The sequence below is a fragment of the Rhinatrema bivittatum genome, chromosome 14 (genome assembly GCF_901001135.1).
Source record: "Rhinatrema bivittatum chromosome 14, aRhiBiv1.1, whole genome shotgun sequence".
Taxonomy (NCBI): Eukaryota; Metazoa; Chordata; class Amphibia; order Gymnophiona; family Rhinatrematidae; genus Rhinatrema; species Rhinatrema bivittatum.
Window position 1 is genome coordinate 60,081,431 of NC_042628.1, and position 26,956 is coordinate 60,108,386.

The window sequence follows — 26,956 nt, forward strand, 5'->3', positions numbered from 1 at the left end:
AATAGGGAAAAACTCCCCCAGTGGCTGTGAGTGAAGGCTCAAGGGCTCCAGATTCCAGCCGGAAGCCGAAAGGAACAGTAAGCAGCTACTGGGCTCCACTCCCCCTCCCCCCCCCCCCCCCAAAAAAAGAAACCGTATAGATGTGCTGGGGAAAAGCCGACCCTGACGTCCTGGAGTCACCTGGTGACCTCATGTGGATGTAATGTTGGGAACCCGACACCACCATCACGCATCACATCCATCCTCCTTTGGTGAAATTTACAAGAGACCCATAATTCCATTGGAATAAATAGGTGATGATTAATTGGGCTAAAAGTCCTCTAGTTGGATCAATTGTAGCATATTGCAAACCTATAAACACAGCATGGGACTGTACCAACCTCCAGTGACTGGGTGATCTTTGAAATGCTGGGACTAAATATGTGGAACACCTACCACTTTGGTATGCCCTAATGCAGTTATCAAGTGTAAAGGTTGAAGAGTGTCTTTCAATTCCAATGCTCTTGGAAGTCCAAATTTTAGGTTAGAGTAGTTTCATGTTAAGAGGGATCAAGGCCTATCTCATGTAGTTGCACGTACCGTGACGCTCAACACAACAAGCAGCTGGTCAATAACCTGGATTTTCACAATGGCTCTAGACGCTATCATTTTTTTCTGATAGCTTTCACTCCACAAAGATTCAATATTCCAGGCTGTGGTGCTTATTTAGTCAAAGAATATATCATTGGGTTAAAGAAGGAAAGCTCTGAGTGAGTGAAAGCTTTCTATGGACCCCAAGCTCTGCAATATTTTACCATGTCTTGTGTTTTGCAAGCAACAGGTTAAGGAGGAGGAATGCATGACACAATCAAAGATAGGAAAAAGAAAGAAAAGCCATACCCAAAGCCACAAAATGTTCAAGGAAATTCACACTCATGCATCAAAGACAGAAAAAAAAATGGCCACTAAGTAAAGATTGATAGCCAAGAGGAAGGAGGAGTTGAGCAGTGTAATGATTCCAAGCATTAGAGAGATGAGAGAGAGAAGGATGAATAGACAAGGCCTCATTGTCATCCAGTGACAGGTGGAGAATCAGGCAAGATGGAGCAAGAAGCAAAGAATGCAACACAGCTTGATAGTAATGGTGGAAACACAAAGTCATGACCACAACTTGCCTGGCCAGTGCAATAAGATTAGTTTTAGCAGTGATAATCTGAAGAGGAGCTATGAAAAAATCATGGTACCCCCAGAGTCATGAAGGATTCTAATTTCCTACTTTCAAGCTGTGCTAAAAATATGTCCTGGGTCCCATTTCTTTGTGTACAGAGGACAGGAATCTCATATGGAGGAAATCCTCCATATGAGATTCCTGTCCTCTGTACACACAGACCAGGTGATTACAAAAGTAGGCACACACAGTTCAGCTTGCTGGGAAATGATTTTTGAATCAGTAATGCCTCTTTTTACCCACTGCTGAAGATCAATAGGATAGAGGTTTTATTTGGACCAACTGCCATATCTGAGTTTGCTCATTCAAGATGTCAGGAGATGGGTTTTGTAGGTAAAGTCTGCTCTTGGACTGCTTCTTTTTTGCAAGATCGGTCATTTTTCAGTACAAGTGGGGAAAAGAAAATTGGTTCTTACCTAATAATTTTCGTTCCTGTAGTACCACGGATCAGTCCAGACACCTGGATTTTGCCTCCCCTCCAGCAGATGGAGACAGAGAAAGTTTTGACAGACTCTGCCAAATATATCAAAGTGCCACCCACAGTCTGCCAGTATTACTCAATGTCAAAGCAGAATGTAGCAAACCAAAGAGGAACCGTAAACTCAAAACCGGATCACTAAGGCTGACTGTGACCCAAACCCGATAACCAAGGAGAAAATATTGCTCTTCAGATCCAAACTAGACAATTATCGACTGTGCGGACTCTCCATTACCTTGATGCTGATAAGGGTGGGACTCTGGATTGATCCGTGGTACTACAGGAACGAAAATTATCAGGTAAGAACCAAATTTTCCTTTCCCTGTACGTACCCGGATCAGTCCAGGCTCCTGGGATGTACCAGAGCTAACTTACTTAGGGTGGGACCCGGAGAGGCCCGCTCGGAGCACTCCTTCTCCAAATCCCCCCAGAGCCAGAGCCCGGACATCCAGCCGATAACGTCTTGCAAACATTTGCAGAGGCAAAATGTGCTGGCATTCCGCCCAGGAAGCAGCCTGCACTCTAGTAGAATGCACCCGAACATTCAATGGCGAAGACTTCCCACGCAGTAAATAAGCCGAGGTGATAGCCTCCCTTCAGCCAGTGAGCTATCGTAGTCTTGGAAGCCATATTGCCTCTCTTTGGACCATGCCACAGCACAAAAAGATGGTCTGACAAACGAAAGGCGTTCGTAACCTCCAGGTACTGCATGAGCGCCCTACGAACATCCAACTTCCGCAAGTCTCGCACGATGGGATCCCCCCAATCTAAATCTGCAAATGATGGAAGTTCCACCGACTGATTCAGGTGAAAGGACGAAACCACCTTCGAAAGAAAATACGGGACCGTACGTAATGAAACTCCCAACTCAGAAATCTGTAGGAAGGGCTCCCTACAAGACAACACCTGAAGTTCTGACACCCTCCGAGCCGAAGAAATAGCTACCAGAAACACCACCTTCAATGTAAGATCATTCAAAGTCGCTCTTTTTAAAGACTCAAAGGACGAACCACACAAAGCGTTGAGGACTAAATTCAGACTCCACGAAGGACAAGGTGACTGGACCGGGGGACGCAAATGCTTTGCTCCTCGAAGGAAACGGGCCACATCCAGATGCGTCGCCAAGTACAGTCCATGAATGGAACCCCAAAACCACCAAGAGCAGCCACCTGGAACTTCAGAGAACTGCACAACAATCCCTTTGCTAGGCCAGCTTGCAGAAAACACAAAATATCCGTTAGTGACGTCCAAAGAGAGTTAAGCTCCCGTTCAATGTACCAGGCTTCAAACACCTTCCACACCCTGGCGTAAGTTAAGGACGTAGACGCTTTGCGCGATCTTAAAAAGGTAGTGACCACCGAGTCCGAATAACCCTTGTTTTTCAAGCGACGCCTCTCAAAAGCCATGCCGCTAGACAAAAGTGATCCGCCTCCTCCGAACAGACCGGGCCTTAACGAAGGAGAATCGGAATGTCTCGCAGATGCAGAGGACCCGACACGGCCAGGTTGAGCAGATCCGCAAACCATGGACACCTCGGCCACTCCGGGACTACCAAAATCACCTCCGCCGGGTGGAGTTCTATGCGACGGAGTATCTTCCCGATGAGTGGCCATGGAGGAAACGCATAAAGCAGCACGGTCAACCGGCCAGGGGAGCACCAGCACGTCCATACCCTCGGAGCCTCTCTCCCTGTGCCTGCTCAAAAATCGCAGGTCCTTGACATTCTTGAAAGTCACCATCAGATCTAGAGAGGGAGTGCCCCACTTGTCGCACATGAGCCGAAAGGCCTCGTCTGCCAACTCCCACTCTCCTGGATCGAGGCGGTTTCGACTGAGAAAGTCTGCCTGCACATTTTCGACTCCCACTATATATGATGCCGCGATGTGGGACAAGTGCTGCTCCACCCAGTGTATCAGTCTCTGTGCTTCCTCCGCTGCTGGACGACTTTTGGTCCCTCCTTGGCGATTGATATACGCCACCGTGGTCGCGTTCTCGGATAGGACCCGGACCAATTTCCCCTGAACCAGAGGAAGGAACGCTTACAAGGCCAGAATTATTGCCCTGGTCTCCAGGCGATTGATTGATATGCCTCAGTCAGGTCCAGCAATGCCAGAAACTCGCCCTTTCTTAGGGAGGCAATCACCGACCGCAGTCTCCATTCGGAAGCGAGGCACCCGAAGGCATCTGTTGACTCTTTTTAAATCCAGAATGGGCCGGAAAGTCCCCTCTTTTTTGGGCACCATGAAATAAGAACATGCCATACTGGGTCAGACCAAGGGTCCATCAAGCCCAGCATCCTGTCTCCAACAGGGCCAATCTAGGCCATAAGAACCTGGCAAGTACCCAAAAACTAAGTCTATTCCATGTTACCATTGCTAGTAATAGCAGTGGCTATTTTCTAAGTCAACTAAATTAATAGCAGGTAATGGACTTCTCCTCCAAGAACTTATCCAGTCCTCTTTTAAACACAGCTATACAAACTGCACTAACCACATCCTCTGGCAACAAATTCCAGAGTTTAATAGTGCAATGAGTAAAAAACTTTCTCCGATTAGTTTTAAATGTGCCACATGCTAACTTCATGGAGTGAAGGAACTGAGGTAATGGCTCCCAGGGCTAGAAGATGCCGCAACGTGTCGTGCACGGCCTGACATTTTTCCTGGTATGCGCATGGAGACACCAGAAACATGTCGCGAGGACAGCCTACAAAATCTAACGCGTAACCGTGTCTTATCACTGTGAGGACCCACTGGTCCGATGTCACCTTGGCACATTCCTCGTAAAAAAAAGGGACAGCCTGCCCCCACGACAACCTCCGAAGAAGGCGCCAGCCTCATCTCATTGCGAAGATTTGGCTCCGGGGCAGCCTGGGAAGCTCCAGGCCTTCCAAATCGGCGGCCACGAAAGGACTGAGACCAGGACTGCTGTCTGTTAGTCCTTGGCCGAAATGCAGGACCTGAAGATCTGGCCGGACGAAACTTCCAATTCCCGCGAAAGCGAGACCTCGCAGAGAAAGAGCCTCTCGACTTGGGCCGATCTTCCGGCAATCGATGTACCTTTTTCTCTCCCAGAGACTGAATCAGGTCCTCCAACTGTTTGCCAAAAAGCAGCTTACCCTTAAAGGGCAAGGAGCCGAGCTGAGCTTTTGATGAAACAGGAGTCTGCGCGCCGACAAGGCAGACACCATGGATCTGGCCGAGGCCCACAACAAATCATGAAGTGCATCCGAACTGTAAGCGACCACCGCTTCCATTCGACCCGCTTGGAGAGCCTCACCCTCCGAAAGGTCTTCATTAGCCTGCAGCTGCTGAGCCCAGCAGAGGCCCGCCTGTAAAGCAAAGTTGCTACACATGGCGACTCGCACCACCAGAGCTGACACTTCAAAAGTCTTCTTGAGTTAAGCTCCAATTTTCTGATCCTGGAAGTCCTTGAGGGCCGTCGCTCTGGTGACCGGAATAGTGGTCCTCTTGGTGACCGCCGACACTGCCATATCCACCTTGGGAACTCGTAACTGCTCCAAAGCTTCCTCTGGCAGAGGATATAGCTTGTCCATAGCCTTACTCACCTTCATCCCGAGGTCTGGGGTATCCCACTCCCAGAAGAGTAAATCCGTGGCGGAAAAATGGAATGGAAATGAAGTAGTGGGGCCCCTCAAGCCCAAAAAAACAGGATCCATAGACCCCTGTTTAGCTTCCTCCAGTGGCACTTCAAGACCCAACTCCCCCAAAATAAAGGGGATGAGTGGCCCCAGCTTCTCCCTTCTGAAGAGCCGGACTACTTTTGGGTTGTCCCCCTCAGCGACTTGAGCACCACGGACCTCATCCGCTTGCTGGTCCAGATCTGCATCCACTCCCATCGGGGGCTTGGACTGCGAATCCTGATCCTCAGAAGAATCCATATCCGTCTGATGGCCACCCGGTCTTAACTGGCGCTGCACCTTAGCAGGACTGGGGCCCACTGTGCCCGTGTCCTGGCTCCCCTTAGACCTGGGCCGCTTTCGAGACGCTTTATGGGGAATACCGGAAGGGGGACTCTCCTCAACCTGCTTCTTGCCAGCCTTTTTGGCCTTAAAGGCCTTATGCATTAGTAACACAAATTCTGATGAGAAAGAAGAGGAGTCGTCCCCCATCCCCGCAGGGCCATCATCTGTCCCAGATGAATCTGGGTCTGCCTCATCTGCTCCCCCGGAGGGTTGTTGCGGGGATAAAGTGGGGAAGAAATCCCTCCCCCCCCTCCCCCCCCTCGCAGCCCCCCTGTCTGTGCTGCCTAAGCTCAAAATGGGTGCCGTTCCTGCACTTCGCGGGAATGGAACAGCTGAGGCCAACTGAGAAGCAGGAGGCCTCGAGGAAGCCGTGCCCGCTGATTGCCGACCCTACCGGGGTAAAACGAAGGGTCCTTCCCCTCCCGGAATACAAGAAGAACAGAGCCCATCACACAAAAGTCGCATGCACAGCATGCCGAGGACTGGGGCATGACAGCCATCCGAACAGCGAGTGAAATAAGCCCAAAGGAGCGGTGAATCAACAAGAAAAACTAAGTCTCAGTCGCAAGAAGGGAAGGAAGAATCAGCGCAAATAGAAACAAAAACTTTTTTTTTTTAAATATAGTTATCCCGGGCCGGCACGGCAACCCTCGTGTCTCAGTTCCTTCTGGGGGGAGTGAGCCAGAACTCCGGTATCACCCCTAGAGCTGCTCTGTCCTTGGTATTAGGGCCCTTGACCCTTATGAGCAGCTGCCTGCTACACGAGAGGGGATGGTCCCCTCAGGACCTCACAACCATCCGGGCGGCTTGAGACTTCAACTTTTGCCTTCTTAATTGAAATCCCTTTTTTTTTTTAACCTAACTTTAATCTTAACAAACCTCTCTGCCTACTACTGTCAACTTAATCAACAATTCCTTTTATCTACTGATCAAACCAGACTGTGGGCTTTGCACCTCAACCATCTGCTGAAGACAGAGGAATACTGGCAGACTGTGGGTGGCACCTTGGTATATATGGCAGAGTCTGTCAAAACTTTCTCTGTCTCCATCTGCCGGAGAGGAGGCAAAACCCAGGAGTCTAGACTGATCCGGGTACATACAGGGAATGGCTTTTTGGCCCCTGTTGCTGTGAGAACAGGAGTTCCCCAAGGCTCTGGTAGTCTTTTACCATTATTTAACATCTTCATGCAACCACTGGTGAAAGTATTGAAAAATCTGGATATCATTGGGCATATTTATGCCAATGACATGCAGTTTTTGATTCCTATTGGGGCAGATCTTGAGGAACCAGTAGCATTGCTGAACTTATGTTTGAAAAAAATTATATGCCTGGTTTCAAGAGAGTCAACACATACCTAATAAGGATAAGACTGAAATACTATATATTGGAAACAATCTGGAATGAGTATCTTTGTTGACAGTGCAACCGATGCCTGAGGAATGCATTATACTAGTCTTCAATAAGGCTCAGCATTTAGGGTTAGTTATGGAGTCTAGTTCCTAATGTGAATACCATGTTAGTGTGGTTGTTAAATGGGCACATTTTCAATTAGTTTGCCAATTACGTCCATATTTGGACTGTGAGGCTTTGAAATTGGTAGTCTATGCATTGTTTTTTTCAATTCTTGATTATTATAATGTGCTTTATTTGGGACTACCTGGTAGATTGACTTCTAGGCTTCAGGTGGTCCAGAATATAGCTGCACACTTGGTACTGGGTATGTCAAAGATTGAGAGAGTTACTCCATTGTTCAGAACATTGCCTTGGCTGCCTATTTTAGACAGAGCCAATTCAACATTCTGCATTCAGCACAATGCAGGGAAATAGACCATGATATTTGTGGGGAAAGCACAAATGGTATTAACCTGGGCGCAATGTGAGATCCTCTCAAATGCTTCTTTTGGCACCAGCTTATCCAGTTAAGTGGAATTTGAAGCATTTGGTATCTGGGGCTTTTTCGCAAATGACACTTCTGGTTTGGAATGCATTACCTGTACAGTTCAGGACGGAGTTAAAACTCTTTTAGGAAAATTGATTCTTACTTGCCAGTTTTCGTTCCTGTAGTACCACAGATCAGTCCAGGCTCCTGGGTTTTGCATACCTGCCAGCAGATGGAGCCAGAGAAAGTTTCACTGACACTGTACATAACCCAGTGTGCCACCTGTAGTCCATCAGTATTGATCTATACCCAAGCTAAGATGAAAAATCACTACAAAACTTTAACCGCTAACTCCTCTTCCAATGAATAGGAGGATAGTGACGTGAACCCAACTGAAACTCTGTACCAGAAAGAGTATAAAAAAACAGTGTGGTAACAACAATTCATCAACACCACCACAAAAGAATGCTTCTATAAGCTACATATTCTGAAAAGGCTCAGACCCCCTCTGCACTTTCACGATTTCTGTACAGTCCTCCAAGCCACCCTATTCTCAAAAATCGACTACTGTAACTCACTCCTCCTCGGCCTCTCTGCAACTTCCACTAAACCTTTGCAGATGCTCCAGAACGCTGCTGCAAGGATCCTAACCAATTCTAGTCGAAGAGACCATATCACGCCCATCCTCAAGAATCTACATTGGCTTCCCATCAACTTCAGAATCCTTCATAAGTCCCTCACCATTATACACAAGACCATCTACAATCAGTCCTCACTCCAGTTAAAAATCCCGCTCCACCTACACACTTCCATGAGACTGATCAGAGCTTCCTACAAAGTGACCCTCCACGCCCCACCCACTAAGTCCACCCTTCACCCCTCCATAAGGAAACGTGCCTTCTCTACAGCTAGACCTTCTCAGTGGAACGCATTACCCCCAGAGTTATGCCAAGAACAATGCCCGCTTACCTTTAGGAAGAGACTGAAGACTTAGCTATTCAAACAAGCCTTTCCTTAAACTGTTGCGGCACAAACACCGACTCTCTAGGCAGTTATTGGTTCAGAAGTATGATGCAATCTCTATCACTATTCCTGTGACCCTTCCCCATCCCCCCCCCCCTTTTTTCCCCTCTCCCCTCTCACCAGCCCCAGTCACCCTCTCTCTTTAAGTCAATTTGCGCTTAAGTCAATTTGCGCTTAAGACTACTTTCAGGTTACCATTGTCACTCAGTTGTATTCATCCTCTCACCCCTACCTCCCCTAGCTCCTCTACCCTGTCCTTCCTTAAGTTCTGTTCTGAGATCTATATACTAGGTTATCCTTAAGTTATCTTGATTACTCCCTTGTTATATGTAACTTACCTATGTTTTGATGTAAACCGGTGTGATATGACTTTGTCCTGAATGTCAGTATAGTAAAAAGAAGTAAATAAATAAATAAAATAAACAACCAACCAACAACTTTGCAATCATACAATCATCAGAACAAGTGGAAGACTCTCCTTTCTCCTCAATGGGTAGGTCTCTGGACTGATCTGTGGTACTACAGGAACAAATATTAGCAGGTAAGAACCAATTTTCCTTTCCCTGTACGTACCCAGATAAGTCCAGACTCCTGGGATGTACCTAAGCACCCTTAAACTGGGTGGGACCCCAAGAGTCCTGCTTGCAGAACACTCTCCCCAAAGTTCATGGAGATCGAAGCCCTGACATCAAAGCAATAGTGTTTGGCAAAAGTGTGCAGCGATTTCCAAGCAGCTGCCCTGCAAATCTCCTGAGGAAACACTTGCTGTGCCTCTGCCCAAGAAGCCGCCTGAGAACATGTTGTGGGCCCTCAAACCCCTTCGGCACCGGTCGACCCTTAGATATATACATCAAACAAACAATTGTCTCCTTAAGCCAGCGTGCAATCATAGCTTGACACCACTTCTTTGGACCATCCCAGAGAAAGAAAAGGTGATTTAATTTACGAAAATCATTTGTAACCTTCAGATACCTTAATGATACATGCTTCACTTCCAACAGCCTAAGCTCCCTTGCATGAGGCACGGAAGCATCCAAATCTGGAAACGCTGGAAGCTCACGGACTGATTGACATGAAACGCCAAAACCACTTTAAGCAGAAAGGAAGGCACAGTACGAAACCCCCACTGATTCTGAAATTTGCAAAAAAGGGATCCTGACACGATAGAGCCTGGATCTCAGATATCCTCCTGGCTGAACAAATGGCCAGCAGGAAAACCACCTTAAGAGTCAAGAGCCTCACACAAACCTTTAAGCACCAGATTAAGATTCCAGGCTGATATGCTTTCTGCACCAGAGGACGCAAAGTGTTCGCCTTCGAATGAAATGTATGACATCCGGATGTGCTGACAGAGCATAGCCCTCTACAGAACCTCAGAGACAGCTCAAAGCTGCTAACTGTAACCTACGAGAGTTAAAAGCCATACCCTTGACCAACTCCTCTTGCAGAAAAGTCAAAATATGCAATACTGTCGCTTCCAGAGCCTGCACTCCGTTGGCAATACACCAGGAATCAAAGACTTTCCACACTCGCACATATGCTAAAGATGTGGAAGGATGCTTGGCCTGCAATGTGGTAATGACCACCTCAGAATAACCTCTCCTTCTCAGCCATTGCCTCTTAAAAGCCAGGCTGCGAGACAAAAATGAGCCGCCAGGTCCAAAAATACTGGACCCCGACAGAGAAGATTTGGCAGATGACTGAATCGCAGAGGCCCATCTATGGCCCTGTTGATTAGATCCATGAACAATGGACGACGTGGCCACTCCAGCACTACCAGAATTGTGTCGCCTGGATGACTCTCTGTCCACCCTATCACCTTGCCCACCAGTGACCATTGGGGAAAAACAAAAGCAGAACTCCTCGGGGCCACTCCCTCTGCTCTCTTTGCCTGCTAAAGAAACAGGAGTTCTTGGCCATCTGTCTGGTCACCATTAGATCCAGATGGGGAATCCCCATCTGTCTTGAATGAGACTCATTGCCCTTTCCAACAGTTCCCACTCTCCAAGGTCTAAGGTCCTTCAACCGAGAAAGTCTGCTTGAACATTGCCCTCCCCGGCAATATGAGAAACCATTAGTTGCTCCAAGTGCTGTCCTGCCCACAGAATCAAATCCTGAGCCTCCTGGGCCACTGCCTGACTTTTAGTTCCACCCTGTCGGTTGATGTATGCCCGTCGTCGCATTGTCTGACAAGATTCTCACTAGACGACTGCAAAACAATGGCAGAAAGGTACTCAATGCGTATTTCACTGCTCTCTTCTCTAACTGATTGCTAGACCAACCAGCCTTTTTCCACGACCACTAGCCCTGTACCGACCAATCCTGATACACAGTTATCCAGCCCGAAAGTCTTGCATTAGTGGTAATCAGTACCCAATCCAGAACCTCCAGATCCCCACCATGTTCCAGACTGGCTCGCAGAAGCCACCACGACAGGCGCTACCTGTTTTCCCCTTCGAGAGGAAGAGGAAGATAAAACTTCTCAAACAATGGATTCCACCTGAAAAGGAGAACCCTCTGAAGGGGCTGCGCGTAAGTGAAAGCCCAAGAGACCAATGCCAACGTCGAAGGCATGGAGCCCAGGACTTGTAAATAAACCCACGCTCTAAAGACCACCAACTCCAACAGGTGACAAACTTGCCCCTGCAACTTCAACATTCTCTCTTACGTCAAGCAAACTTTCTCTTCCCATGTTATTGAACCGCTCCCCTAGATACTACAGGGTCTGGGAGAGGGTAAGATGACTCCTCTCAAAGCCACTACCCAACCTAACGACTACCGACAGAGATCTTCTAATTTCACTCATATTAGCCAGTCGTCTAGGTACGGATGCACCAGCACACCTTCCCTTCTTAAGGCTGCTGCCACCGCTACCATCACCTTGGTAAATGTCCATGGCACCATTGGCAAACTGAACAGAAGTGCCCAAAACTGGAAATGTTCTCCTAGGGTCATGAACTGCAGAAACCTCTGGTGCTCCTGTCTGATGGCTATATGTAGTTAAGCCTCCGTCAGATCTAGAGATGCTAGGAACTCTCCTTTTCACACCACTGCAATAACTAATCACAGAGTCTCCATACGAAAACACGAAACTTTGAGGGCCACATTCACCTTCTTCAGGTCCAGAACTGGGTGAAAAGGCCCCTCTTTCTTTGGTACCAGGAAAAAAATGGAGTACCTTCCCGTTCTCTGCTCGTGGAAACTGTACTATAGCCCCCAACTGCCTACCTGCTTGGTGAGAGGAGCATAAGTGGGCACGATAAAGGCATCTCAAATGGGACAAGCAAATTCTAATGCATAGTCGTCTTTTACCACACTTAAGACCCATTAGTCCATGGTAATTTTGGCCCATTCCTCAAAAAAAGAGCATCAAATGCCCTCCGACAGCCAGAACCAAAGAGAAGACCAGCCTTGCCTCATGGCGAGGCTTTTGCTGTCCCTGCACCTACACCAGCATTGTCCCTGGATGGCCTCCTGCCACCCCAAAAGGACTAACCCCAGGACTGAGTTCTTCCCATGGGCTGCCTCTGAGGACTTCTTGACCCCTTAGCTTGGCGAAATCTCTGCCTCTCTCTAAATCTAGTCCAAGACGGAAAACCACTTCTGCCTTTAGGCTTATTTTCAGGCATCTTATGCACCATGGACTCCTCCAGCTGTTTCATAATCTGCTCCAGGTCCTCGCTGAAGAAAAGCTTGCCCTTGAAAGGCAAAACCCCTAACTGAGATTTGGACCACATATCCACTGACCAATTTTGCAATCACAACAATCTTTTAGCAGTCACCGCAGACATCATGATCCTGGAGGAGGTTCTGAAAAGATCATAAAAGGCATCTGCTCCATAAGCCACAGTGGCCTCCAGACCCTGAACCTTCTGAGCCACTGCCCCTGACGCAGCGTGCGTCTCCTGTAATTGCTGAACCCTGCGCAAACAGGCACTGATACCTTGCGGGGGATGAGGATCTGGACCACTAGATGTCTACACTATGGCACCTCAGAACAAGTTTTCAGAAGTGTCACCAACCCCCTGCTCATCCGCCTCAAAACCGGATTTGGGGGGGGGGACACACACACCAAGACCTCACAACCCCCTGGAAGGATAAGACCATTTTTCTCTTTGGTTTTTTTTTCTCATCTCTCCAGACTGCACATTTTGCACCATCTACCATCTGCTGGAGACAGAAAAATACTGGGGGACTGCAAGTGGCACACTAGGTTATGTACAGTATCAGTGAAACTTTGTCTCCATCTGCTGGCAGAGTTGTAAAACCCAGGAGTCTGGACTGATCTGGGTATGTACAAGGAATCTATTGTTTCCTTTCCAATGGAACCGGTTCAGAGTTCATACATCATTAAAACCTTTCGGGTACCTGAAGGTCTGTATCATTATCTCCCCTGCACCTCCTCTCTTCCAGGGTGTACATATTCAGATCATTCAGCCTCTCATGTCTTCCGATACAGAACCCACACCATTTTAGTCACTCTTCTCTGGATCACCTCCATCCGTTCTCTATCCTTTTTAAGATACGGGCTCCAGTACCAAATGCAGTACTCTAGGTGAGGCCTCAGGGCATTATCACCTCCTTTTTCTTACTGGTTATTTCTTCTCTATTCAGTCCAGCAGTCTTCTGGCTTTAGCTATCTCCTAGTCACATTGCTTCGCCGCCTTCAGATTGCCAGACACAATCACCCCAAGGTCCCTCTCCTAGTCCGTGCACATTAATCTGTCACCCCCCATCACATACAGTTCTTTTGGATTACTGCAACCCAGATGCATGACTCTGCACTTCTTAGCATTGAATCCCAGCTGCCAATTCCTCAACCAGTCTTCCTTTCTTAGAGAAATGAAAAGTCTGTATCGAAATCTTATGAGGAGAGCTGAAGGATCTGAATATGTACACTCTGGAAGAGAGGAGGTGCAGGGGAGATATTATGCAGACCTTCAGATACCTCAAAAGTTTTAATGATGCACGAACTTCAAACCTTTTCCGTTGGAAAAAGAAGAACTAGGGGTCACGAAATTAAATTCCAGAGGGGACAACTCAAAACCAACGTCAGGAACTATTTCTTTATGGCAACAGTGGTGGATGCCTGGAATGCCCTTCTGGAGGAGGTAATGAGCACAAAAACAGTCAAAGAATTCAAAGGGGTATGGGATAAACACTGTGGATCCCTAAAGGCTGAAGGATGGAAATGAAGAAAATGGTGCATGGGAGTAACCTGCTGGTGTGGCAGTTACTACCCTTAAGAATGAGGTTTACTACCCTTAACCAATAAGCCTTGATGCTTTTGATGTAACTGCTCTCTGCTTTCACATCAATCTGAGCTTTGACGACATGGGGGAAAAAGGGGCATTGAATTCAGAGGACAACCAACATGGGCCCTGACTTTTACAGTCTGGGGTACCAATACGCAGGCATAAGGGAAAAGCACAGGACTGCTCCTACGACCAAGTTCAAAAGCAAAGCACGTCAAACAGCATAGTCTGAATTTTCAAGAAGGCTCCTCAGCCAGTAAAAATGTTGCTATGTTAATACATAAGGCTTGGGGATAACCTGCATGGAGCAGCAGTTACTACCATAGCAAACCTGCTGGATAGACTAGACGGATAATTGGTCTTTTTCTGCCTTCAATACTATGTATGTGCATGTTATGTTACTTTTCAGGTTTCAGAAGTAGGTTAAAACCTCTTTTCCCAAAAGAGAAGTGAACCAGGCAACAGCATTGTATATGGTTAGGGATTCATTGTTTTGTTTTTAATTTGAAATGCTTTACTTTTTAATTTTATTTGTATTGAATTTTAGATGGTGCCTTATTAGATTATGTGTGTTATTATGTAAATTGATTCTATAGTTTTAACTGGTAGGCAATACATAACTTTATTGCTATTTTTTTTTATTTAACAATCCATGTTTGCATTCCTTAGGCAGGAGGATTGGGAAACACTCCCTTCTGTAGAAAGGAAAATTGGTTCTTACCTGCTAATTTTCGTTCCTGTAGTACCAAGGATCAGTCCAGACCGCTGGGTTGTGTCTCCCTTCCAGTAGAGCGAGTCAGAGAAAAAAAACTGAAAAGGCACCCCTCTTAACCTGGTATGCCACCTGCGATCCCTCAGTATATACGATATCAAAGCAGAATAACCAATAAAGGAGAACAAATCCCCAAATATAACAACCAGTGGCTACAACAATGCGCACGGTAAAATAAACAAACCGTATCGCCGGATAACGTATCAATCAAGAAGATTCCTTCCTATGTCTGTAAAGAATTTTGCCGAGGTAAGAATAAAAAACGGACTCTCCAGAAAACCCAAGGGCGGGTGTCTGGACTGATCCTTGGTACTACAGGAACGAAAATTAGCAGGTAAGAACCAATTTTCCTTTCCCTGTACGTACCAGGATCAATCCAGACCGCTGGGATGTACCAGAGCTGCCCTAACTGGGGTGGGATCTGGAGAGTCCCGCACGAAGAACACTGCTGCCAAAACAGTCGACCTCCGGATCCCGGAAGTCCACACGATAATGTTTCTCAAAAGTATGCAATGATTTCCAAGTGGCTGCTCTACAAATCTCCTGCGGCGAGACCGACTGGCTCTCCACCCAAGAGGCCGCTTGAGATTTGGTAGAGTGCACTTTCAAGCCTTCTGGTATGGCACGCCCAACGCAAAGATAAGTGGAGGAAATGGCCTCCTTCAACCACCTAGCAACCGAAGCTCTGCATGCCTTGTGTCCCCGTCTAGGACCACTCAATAAGACAAACAAATGATCCCATAATCGAAAAGCATTGGTCATCTCTAGATAGCGAAGGAGAACCCGGCGCACATCCAACCTATGCAGATCCTTATCCGTCGGAGAAGTTGGATCCAAATTCAGGAAGGCCGGTAGCTCTACGGTCTGATTGACATGAAAAGCCAGTATCACCTTGGGCAAGAAGAAGGGAACGGCCCGCAGCGAAACTCCAGAATCCGAAATACGAAGATACGTATCCCGACACGACAAAGCTTGAAGCTCTGAAATTCACCTTGCAGAGATAATGGCTACCAAAAAGACAGTCTTGAGTGTGAAATCCTTCAACGTAGCCCACCGGAGGGGCTCAAAAGGAAGACCACATAAGCCCTTGAGAACTACATTCGAGCTCCAGGCAGGACAAATTTGTCGTACCAGCGGGTGTAAATGCTTGGCCCCCTTTAAAAAAACGGAACACATCTGGATGAGCTGCCAGTGAAAACCCATCAATCTTGCCCCGCAGGCAACCCAGTGCCGCGACCTGCACCTGGAGAGAACTGCAAGCTAGACCCATCTTCAGTCCCTCCTGCAGGAAGGAGAGAAAGTGTGTTACCAAAGCCAGATATGGGGGTACGTTCAAACCTTGACACCAAGAGCCGAAAACTCTCCAAACACGAATATAGGCTAACGACGTGGACGATTTCCTTGCTTGCAAGAGGGTAGAAATAACAGAATCCGAATATCCCCTCTTCCTCAATTGCCTCCTTTCATAAGCCAGGCCGCTAGACAAAAGCGATCCGCTCGATCGAAAAATACTGGACCTTGTCGAAGTAGATTCGGAAGGTGGGTGAGACGCACCGGACCGTCGATCGCCAACGAGATCAGATCCGCAAACCACGGCCTTCGGAGCCACTCTGGGGCTACCAGAATGACAGACCCCCCCGTTGTTCTCTATCCGACGCACGATCTTGCCCACTAGTGGGCAAGGCGGAAACACATACAGCAGTATGCCGCAAGGCCACGGAAGAACGAGAGCATCCACTCCTTCCGACCCGTGGTCTCTCCGACTACTGAAAAATCGGGGCGCATTTGTCCGAGTTGCCATCAGGTCGAGGTATGGGACCCCCCCCAACAATGAGTGAGCAGCCGGAAAGCTGCATCGGACAATTCCCACTCGCCGGGATCCAGATGCTGGCGGCTGACAAAATCTGCCTGCACATTGTCCACCCCGGCTATGTGCGAGGCCGCCAGCCGGACCAGATGTCGCTCTGCCCACGTCATGAGCCTTTTGGCCTCCCAGACCACCGACCAGCTCCTGGTTCCCCCCGACGGTTGATGTAGGCTACCGTCGTTGCGTTGTCTGACAAGACTCGCACCGCCCGCTGAGCTACCAAAGGGAGAAAAAAGGGTAACGTGAGGCGTACCGCCCTGGTTTCCAATCGATTGATTGACCACTTCGCCTGATAACTTGTCCAACGACCCTGAGCGGATTGTGACTGGCAAACTGCTCTCCAACCAGAGAGGCTGGCATCTGTAGTGACTATTATCCACTGTGGCTCCTACAGGTCCATCCCTGTAACAAGTGGGCCGGAATCAACCACCAAGCGAGACTGGAACTGGCTGGTTCTATCAGTGGCAAAGGCAGGCGGAACTCCTCAGATTTCAGATCCCACCGAGAAAGCAATGCGCGTTGTAATGGTCGCATATGCGCCCACGCCCAGGGAACCACTTCTAGAGTGGACGCCATGGAACCAAGTACCTGCAAATAATCTCATACTACGGGCAGGGGTAAGGACATAAGCCGACAGATTTGCGCCACTAACTTGATCCTCCTCTCCCGAGTGAGGAAGACCTTGCCTACTGAGGTATCAAAGCGTGCTCCCAGGAAGTTGAGAACCTGAGATGGCAAAGCTCTTGGCAAAGTTGACCACCCAACCAAGGGACTGTAGCTGGAGGAGAACCTTGCTCACTGCTTCCTGACAGAGGCTCTCCGATTTGGCCCGGATGAGCCAATCGTCCAGGAATGGGTGAACCAAGATCCCCTCCCGCCGTAGAGACGCTGCTACGACTACCGTTACCTTGGTGAAGACCCGAGGTGCTGTCGCTAACCCGAACGTAAGAGCTTGGAACTGATAATGCTCCCCCAGGACCATGAACCGGAGAAACCGCTGATGGCGCTCGTGTATCCCAATATGAAGATACGCCTCGGTCAAGTCCAAAGAGGCCAAATATTCTCCTGAGTGGACGGCCGCAACGACCGAACGAGGAGTCTTCATAGGAAATCGGGCAACCCGAAGCGCTCGGTTGACTGCCTTGAGATCCAATATCGGCCGGAAGGACCCCTCCTTCTTTGGGACTACGAAATAGATGGAGTACCTGCCAGCCCTGCGTTCCTCTGAAGGGACCGGAACAATGGCCCCCAGGGATTTCAAGCGACTCAGGGTTTGCCCGACTTTCTCCTGCTTGGCCCGAGAACCGGCGGGAGAAATCAGAAAAAGATCCCTTAACGGGCGGGCAAAATCCAACTAGTTACCGTGTGCGATGATATTGAGAACCTACTGGTCCGACGTGATCCTGACCCACTCCTCGAGAAACAGGGAGAGACGACCTCCCACCACTGGAACCAGGGAGAGGGTCGGAACACCTTCATTGGGACTGCTTAACTCCGGTGGCTCCTCCGACCACGAAAGGAAGTAGGCCACGACTGAGCTCTCCGAGTCTGTTGGCGGGCAGGAAAAGCGGGCGGCCGTGACTGCCGAAATCTGCGCTGTCCTCGGAAACAGTAACACGCTGACCCAAAGGGCCTGGAAGACTTAGGCTTGTCTTCTGGCAATTTATACACCTTATTCTCCCCAAGAGACTTAATAAGTGCATCAAGTTCCTCCCCAAACAACAATTTTCCCTTAAAAGGAAGATTACCCAACTGAGTTTTGGAAGAAACGTCCGCAGACCAGTTCCTGAGCCAGAAGAGCTGCCTAGCTGAAACTGCAGTGGCCATGTTGCGCGCAGAGGCCCACAACAGATTATACAATGCATCCGCTGTGTAAGCCACCACGGACCCCATCCTATTCGCCTGATCTGCTTCCTCTGGCGGTAACACCTGTGGCGTGAGCATTTGCTGGACCCACCCGAGGGTCACTCACTGCATGAGGCTACTGCAGACCGCCGCCCTAACACAGAGCGCTGACACCTCAAAGATGCGCTTGAGGAGTTCTAGCTGTCTATCCTGTAAGTCCTTAAGAGCCGTCGCTCCCGTAACAGGAATGGTGGTCTGCTTAGTGACCGCAGTAACCGACGTGTCCATCTTGAGAATCCTGAGGATATCCAAGGCTTCCTCAGGTAAAGGGTCGAGTTTATCCATTGCCCGAGGGTCGTGTCCGGAGATTCCCACTCCCGACTGACCAACTGCTTAAGCATTGGGTGGAAAGGAAAAGTTTGGGGCAGGGCACGCAGCCCCAAGAGTACTGGCTTCCCCTTAACTGGCTCCGAACTGGGGACTGGTGCCTCTACTTCCAGTTCCTCCAGGACAAAGGGGACCAAAGGATCTAATTCCTCCCGGCGAAACAATCGAGAAATCCGGGGGTCGTCCCCCTGACTCATCAACACCCCCATCTAGATTTTGGAGAAGAGGATCCAGGAAGGATCCCAAAGGAGCAGGCTCCGGAACCCACCCCAGGGGCCGGAAGGGCATCCAGAGACGTGTCCCGCCTCGCAAACTTTGCGGGAGGGGGCTCCTCATCCTGCTGATGAGCTTCTGCCTCCAAAAAAGCCCTATGCATAAGTAAAATAAACTTAGAAGAAAAAACTGACTGGACCTTTAAGGCATCCGATAGGGGAGGAGGAGGGAGGAGGACCGAGCTCCCTGAGGGGGCGGGCCCCGTTTCGCATGGTCGAACGGGTCTCAGACTGGGAGGAGAAATTGGCAAATCCTCTCCCCCAGCCAGCAGTTCCGACAAAATGGCCACGGTTCCCGCACACCCTGGCGACAGACCCGAACGTGATCGCAAAGGAAAATTAGTTTCTTACCTGATAATTTTCGTTCCTGTAGTACCACGGATCAGTCCAGACACCTGGGTTTTGCTTCCGCACCAGCAGATGGAGACAGAGCAAGATTTAACTGACTCAGCCACATATAGCAGAGTGCCACCCACAGCCTCTCAGTCTTACGTAATGTCAAAGCAGATTATAATAACACAATCACACTACCTAACTATGTTGACCCAACAATGCCAAGTTCAAACCCCCAACTGGAACAAGGCTCCCAGAACCAATGGAGTGAACGATAATCAAACAACTAATAACCAGGAAAAATTCCACGAGCGGACTCTGTTACTTCAGCGTAGATACACACATAGACACGGGCGAGTCCCTGGACTGATCCGTGGTACTACAGGAACGAAAATGTCGCCTCAAGAAATCTGTAGGGCGGCTACTTGGAAGTCGTTACATACCTTTGCAAAACATTACCGATTGGATGTTCAGGCCACAACTTCGGGTGGTTTTGGTGAAGGAGTACTCCGAGCAGGACTCTCTGGATCCCACCCTAGGTAAGTTGGCTCTGGTACATCCCAGGTGTCTGGACTGATTCGGGTACATACAGGGAAAGGAAAATTAGTTTCTTACCTGATAATTTTTGTTCCTGTAGTACCACGAACCGGCCTGAAACCGCGTAGAATGAGTTCGAAGACCCACGGGAACAGGCTGCCCCCGCAAGTATGCCGAACCAATGGCCTCCTTGAGCCAGCGAGCGATTGTGGTTTTGGAAGCCGCACCTCCCCTCTTGGGACCAGTACACAAGACAAATAGATGGTCCGAAACTCGGAAGGGATTCGTAACCTCAAGATACCGTAGTAAAGCCCTGCGAACATCCAGTTTCCGTAAATCTCGGAATTACAATGCGCTTAATAGGCTCAAAAGGAGACTAACATAAAGCCAAGAGCACCCAGTTGAGGTTCCAGGATGGACAAGGGTGGCGCAATGGAGGACGCAGATGCTTAGCCCCCCCGAAGAAAACGAGCGACATCTGGATGTAAAGCCAGGAACACCCCGTAAACCATACCTCTAAGACACCCCAGCGCTGCCACCTGGACGCGAAGGGTACTACAAGAAAGACCTTTCGAGAGGCCAGCCTGCAGAAAGGCTAGGACATCGGACACCGAAGCTCTCATAGGGTCTAGCCTTGATCTCTACACCAATCCTCAAACACCGACCAGACCCTAACGTAGGCCAAGGACGTAGACTGTTTCCTAGATCTCAACAACGTGGCTACCACTGCATCCGAATACCCCTTATTCTTTAAGCGTTTCCTCTCAAAAGCCATGCCGCGAGACAGAAGCAACCCGCCTCCTCCAAACAAATGGGGCCTTGGTGAAGAAGAGCTTGGGACTCCCGAAAGCGAAGGGGCGGTTCGACCGCCAAGTGAAGGAGATCCACGAACCACGGACATCTCGGCCATTCTGGCGCCACTAATATCACAGCCGACGGGTGCAGTTCTATGCACCGAAGCACCTTGACGATCAGAGGCCATGGAGGGAACACGTAAAGTAAAATGTTTGTGGGCCATGGAAGCACTAGCACGTCGACCCCTTCGGCCCCTCTCTCTCTCCGTCAGCAGTAAAATCGCGGAGCTTTGGTGTTCTGAAAAGTGGCCATCAGGTCCACGTGAGGCGTGCCCCACCGTTCGCAGACGAGTTGAAAAGCTTCCTCTGCTAGTTCCCATTCCCCGGGATCTAGATGATGACGACTGAGGAAGTCCACCTGAACATTGTCCACCCCGGCGATGTGAGACGCCGCAATGTTGCTGAGATTCTGCTCTGCCCAGCGCATCACTCATTGCGCCTCCATCGCCACTAGCTGACTTTGTTCCGCCCTGGCGATTGATGTATGCCACTGTGGTCGCATTGTCCGACAACACTGACCGCCTTCCCCCAAATTAACGGGAGGAAAGATTGCAACGCCAGAGCCACCGCCCTGGTCTCCAAGCGGTTGATGGACCACAGAGATTGTGCCCTGGACCACTGTCCCTGCACTGATCGTCCAAGACAGACCGCTCCCCAGCCAGATAGACTGGCATCCGTGGTGACCACCATCCAGTCGGGCATAACCAGGGACACTCCCGACACCAAATGATTCGACTCTAGCCACCAGTGGAGACTGGCTCTCGCTTGGTCCGGGAGGGGAAGCGGCAAATGAAATTGTTCGGACACCGGATTCCAGCGGGACAGCAATGCCGATTGCAAAGGACGCAGATGAGCGAAAGCCCAGGGCACCAAAGCCAGCGTGGATGCCATGGAGCCCAAGATCTGTAGATAGTCCCTCACTTGAGGCATCCGCAGAGACAATAAACGTCGCACTTGACCCTGTAACTTGACCACCTGCTCCCGGGTGAAAAACACTTTTCCCTGCCTTGTGTCGAACAGCGCCCCCAGAAATTCCAAGGACTGAGTAGGGGTCAAATGACTTTTGGCAAGATTGACCACCCATCCTAGGGAGCGCAAGAGCTGGAGAACCCTGGTGACTGCCTCCTGACTGCCTTTCGGACTTCGCCCGAATCAACCAATCGTCCAAGTAGGGATGCACCAGGAACCCCTCCCTCTGGAGCTGAGCTGCCACCACTACCATCACCTTGGTGAACGTGCGAGGAGCGGTGGCGAGTCCGAAAGGGAGAGCTCGGAACTGATAGTGCCTTCCCAGAATGCAGAACCGGAGAAACCTCTGGAAAAACGGCTGAATGCCTATGTGAAGATACGCTTCCGTCAGATCCAGAGAAGCTAGGAATTCGCCGGGACGTACTGAGGCAACCACCGACCGAATCGTCTCCATTTTGAAGCGCGGAATCCGTAGACACCAGTTGACCCTCTTCAGATCCAAGATTGGTCTGAACGTGCCCTCCTTCTTGGGGACTACGAAGTAAATGGAGCATCGGCCCGTGCGTTGCTGTCCGCGCGGCACGGGGATGATTGCTCCCAAGTCCTCTAGTTGCTGTAGCGTGTCCTGCACCGCCCTTCGCTTCTCTGGGTCCTTGCAAGGCGAGACGAGAAACTTGTTTGTAGGTATCCGTACAAAATCTAAAGTGTAACCTTGACTTATCACGGAGAGGACCCACTGGTCCGCCGTTATCTTGGTCCATTCCTCGGCAAATAGCGTCAGCTGGGCCCCCACATTTGGCACCAGGAGACACAGCTGACGCGAGGGATGGACCAAAAGATCTTCATTGGGAGGCCTTAGCCCCCAATCTCGCTGGGGAACCACCTTGCTTCCCACTTCTTCTGCGACAAAAGGACTGAGGCCACGACGGCTGCCGGGACGAGCTTGCACGGTAAGACGATCCTGAAGATCTCGTTGGACGGGACCTCCTGCTCCCCCGGAACCGGGTCCGATTGGAGAAAGAACTCCGAGGTCTAGGCCTGTCCTCCGGTAGCTTAAACGCTTTGTTTTCGCCGAGCAACTGCATCAGATCGTCCAACTGCTTGCCAAACAACAACTTCCCCTTGAAGGGAAGGGAGCCAAGATGGGCCTTGGAGGAACCATCCGCTGCCCAATGTCGAAGCCAGAGGAGGCGGCGAGCAGAGACCACAGACACCATTGATCTGGCCGACGTGCGCAAGAGGTCATACAACGCATCTGCGCTGTAGGCGGTCCAACCTTCACGCGGCGGCGAACACGGTGCCCTGGACCGGCTCCCCCGACCAGACTCCGACGGCCCTTCACCACCCTGCACACAACTAGTGCACATCCCATCGTGTGCCGAACCACACGCACAACAAGCCGAGCCCCGCGGCATCTTCCACTGGCCATCCCCCTGCTAAAAACCAGAAAAGGAGAACAGCCGCGAGCAAATTAAAGCAACGGCGAGCCGGCACGCCGAAACAGAATAACAAACACACACTCCGTTTTTTTTTACTTGCCGGCACTGGCCGTGGTGCTGGGTTCCTGCTCCAGTACAGGGTGAGTGAACCGGACTCCGTGTTACCCCCGATGCTGCTAACCCACCAAGGCCGGGTCCTCGACCCTTAGCAGCTGCCTCGACCAGGGGAGGATGGCCCCCTCAGGACTTTCCACTCCCCTGGGAGACCCTCATGGCCAGGAGCTGACTGTAATTTGCACTCTTCTTGTCTTCTCCTCTTTCTTCCTTTTTTTTTTAACCAAATTCTGACTAACCAACAACCAACTATCCTCCCTGTGGATCCCAGAGGCTGTGGCTTTGCACCTGTACCATCTGCTGGAGACAGAGTAAGACTGAGAGGCTGTGGGTGGCACTCTGCTATATGCGGCTGAGCCAATTAAATCTTGCTCTGTCTCCATCTGCTGGTGCGGAGCAAAACCCAGGTGTCTGGACTGATCCGGGTACGTACAGGGAATCGTCGTTCTGCGGCTCGCGGCAAAAGTGGCCCAAAATCGCCTCCAGACGAGCCCTCCCCCCCCGGGTAGGCAGCGGGCACAAACCCTGTCCCACGAGAGGCGCGATCCCACCTCCCCACATGCTGAGCACAAAAGCCCTCATGGCATCCTGGGGGCTTTCCAAACAGCACGGCAAGTCAGAAAAATAAAAAAATCTTAAAATACCCTGCCAGCTCGTGGCCTTCCGGAGCTCTGGGTACGCTGCAGCACCTGAAAACGTGTCTCGGGGTGCCGAGGGGAGGGACCGGCCCACCGGTTAATCCCCCTCCAGAGAGAGCAGCCTTCCAGGAACAAGGCTTTTAGAGCTGCCAGCCCCCGCCTTACCTCTACCGCTGCTGAATGAAAAGGCTGGGAAAATAAAAACCGCACTCAGCTTTTTTTTTTTTTTTATACAAACAAATTGCTGTAGCCAAAGGTGCTAAAGGAAAATTAGTTTCTTACCTGATAATTTTCGTTCCTGTAGTACCAAGGATCAGTCCAGGACACCTGGGTTGTGACTCCGCACCAGTAGATTGAGACAGACTAAAACTTGTGGGTGGAGCCATATATGCCCCTGTGCCAGTCACAGCCCCTCAGTCATACGTAATGTCAAAAGTAGAAAATACCATAAGGCAACCATAGCTAACCATACAAAAACATGCAATTGAAACGGAAAAAAATTCCAACACCCCTACAGGAAACAGACTCCCCAACCGGGAGAGCAAATGAACAAGGGGTCAGCGTACTGAAAACAACAATGAGCGGACTCTCCGTTACTTAAGCGTAGCACTGCGGGCGGGATCCTGGACTGATCCTTGGTACTACAGGAACGAAAATTATCAGGTAATAAACTAATTTTCCTTTCCCTGTACGTACCAGGATCAGTCCAGGACACCTGGGATGTACCAGAGCAAACTTACCGAGGGTGGGAAGCAGAGAGTCCCGCTCGGAGTACCCTCTCTCCAAAGCCCCCAGCTTCAGTAGCCTGAACATCCAACCGGTAATGTTTAATGAAGGTATGCAACGACTTCCAGGTAGCCGCCCTACAAATCTCTTGAGGCGACACCTGAGAAGATTCTGCCCAAGACGCCGCATGAGACCGCGTCGAATGAGCCCGAAGACCCACCGGCGGTGACTTGCCCCGCACAATGTACGCGGAGCCAATGGCCTCCTTGAGCCACCGGGCGATGGTCGTGCGGGACGCCGCAGAACCTTTCTTGGGACCCGCCGTCAATACAAACAGATGATCCGTCACCCGAAAGGAATTAGTGACCTCTAGATAGCGAAGAAGAGATCTCCGCACATCCAGTTTTCTCAATTCTCTCGATTTCGGGTCCGAAGAGTTTCCAACCGCGAAAGCGGGAAGCTCGACCGATTGATTCAAATGAAAAGCCGACACGACTTTAGGCAGGAAGGAGGGAACCGTCCGCAAGGAAACCCCCGAATCGGAAATGCGCAAGAAAGGCTCCCTACAGGACAGAGCCTGCAATTCCGAAACACGGCGAGCCGACGCAATCGCCACCAGGAATACGGTCTTCAACGTGAGATCCTTGATCGTAGAACGCCGCAGGGGCTCAAACGGCGCTGAGCATAAGGCAGAGAGCACCCAGTTGAGGTTCCAAGATGGACAAGGGAGCCGCAACGGAGGACGGAGGTGTTTCGCTCCCTGAAGGAAACGAGAGATATCTGGGTGAAGCGCCAGGGAGACCCCCTGGACCTTACCACGCAAACAACCAAGCGCCGCCACTTGGACCCGTAGGGAACTGCACGCAAGGCCTTTGGCCAGCCCAGCCTGGAGAAAAGCCAAAATATCGGAAATAGCCGCGGAAGTGGGATCCAGACCCCGCTCCACGCACCGTTCCTCAAAAACTACCCAGTCCCGAACATAAGCCAGAGACGTAGACTGCTTCCTGGACCTCAGCAACGTAGCAATCACCGCGTCCGAGTAGCCTTTTCGCTTCAACCGATACCTCTCAAAAGCCATGCCGCGAGACAGAAGTGATCCGCATCCTCCAAACAGACGGGGCCCTGATGAAGGAGCCCCGGGAACCCCTGTAGACGAAGGGGCGCCACCACCGATAACTGGACGAGGTCCGCGAACCACGGACGGCGCGGCCACTCCGGCGCTACCATGATCACGTTGGACGGGTGCAATTCTATGCGCCGCAGGATCTTGCCGATCATGGGCCACGGCGGGAACACATACAGAAGCACGTCCGCCGGCCAGGGAAGCGCCAACACGTCGACTCCCTCTGCTCCCCTTTCTCGGCGTCGACTGTAAAATCGCGGAGCCTTTGCGTTGTGCCACGTGGCCATCAGATCCATGTGGGGCGTTCCCCAAGTCCTGCAAATGAAAAGAAACGCCTCGTCCGCCAGCTCCCACTCTCCGGGATCCAGGTGGTGCCGGCTGAGGAAGTCCGCCTGGACGTTGTCGACTCCTGCTATGTGAGACGCAGCGAGATTGCTGAGATGCCGCTCCGCCCAGATCATCAAAGACCGCGCTTCCCCCGCCACTTGAGGGCTTCTCGTTCTGCCCTGGCGATTGATGTACGCCACGGTGGTAGCGTTGTCCGACAATACCCGGACCACTGTTCCCCGTACGAGGGGCAGAAAAGCTTGCAATGCCAGACGGACCGCTCTGGTCTCCAGGCGATTGATGGACCACCGAGCCTGCGACTCTGACCACAGACCCTGAACCGACTTCCCTTGGCAAACTGCGCCCCAGCCGGAAAGACTTGCATCCGTGGTCACCACCATCCAGCTGGGCACCAGCAGAGACACACCACAGGAGAGATGTTTGGAATCCAGCCACCAGCTCAGGCTGGATCGCGCCTGACTCTCGAGAGGCAGTGGTAGATAGAACTCCTCGGAAACCGGCTTCCAGCGGGAAAGCAAGGAAGACTGCAGCGGCCGCAGGTGAGCGAACGCCCAAGGGACTAACGCTAGCGTGGAGGCCATAGACCCCAGAACCGTCAGGTAATCGCAGACTCGCGGACGGTGTTGAGAGAGAAGATGCCGCACCTGAGACTGCAGCTTGCATATCCGATCCTGAGAGAGAACCACCCTGCCTCGTTTCGTGTCGAAAATGGCTCCAAGATACTCCAAGGACTGAGTGGGTTCCAGATGACTCTTGTTGTAGTTGACCACCCAGCCCAGGGACTGCAAGAGCTGTAGCACCCTGGCCACCGCCTGCCGACAGAGCCTCTCTGACTTCGCCCGAATCAGCCAATCGTCGAGGTAAGGGTGAACCAGAAAACCCTCCCGACGCAACTGCGCCGCCACCA

The 26,956-nt window shown here is 50.6% G+C and overlaps 1 protein-coding gene across 4 annotated transcripts in view; it reads right to left on the minus strand.

Annotated features, from left to right (window-relative positions):
* SMG9 (SMG9 nonsense mediated mRNA decay factor) overlaps nucleotides 1-26,956 on the minus strand; it is a 183,550-nt gene that overhangs the window by 147,711 nt on the left and 8,883 nt on the right. The window lies entirely within an intron of this gene.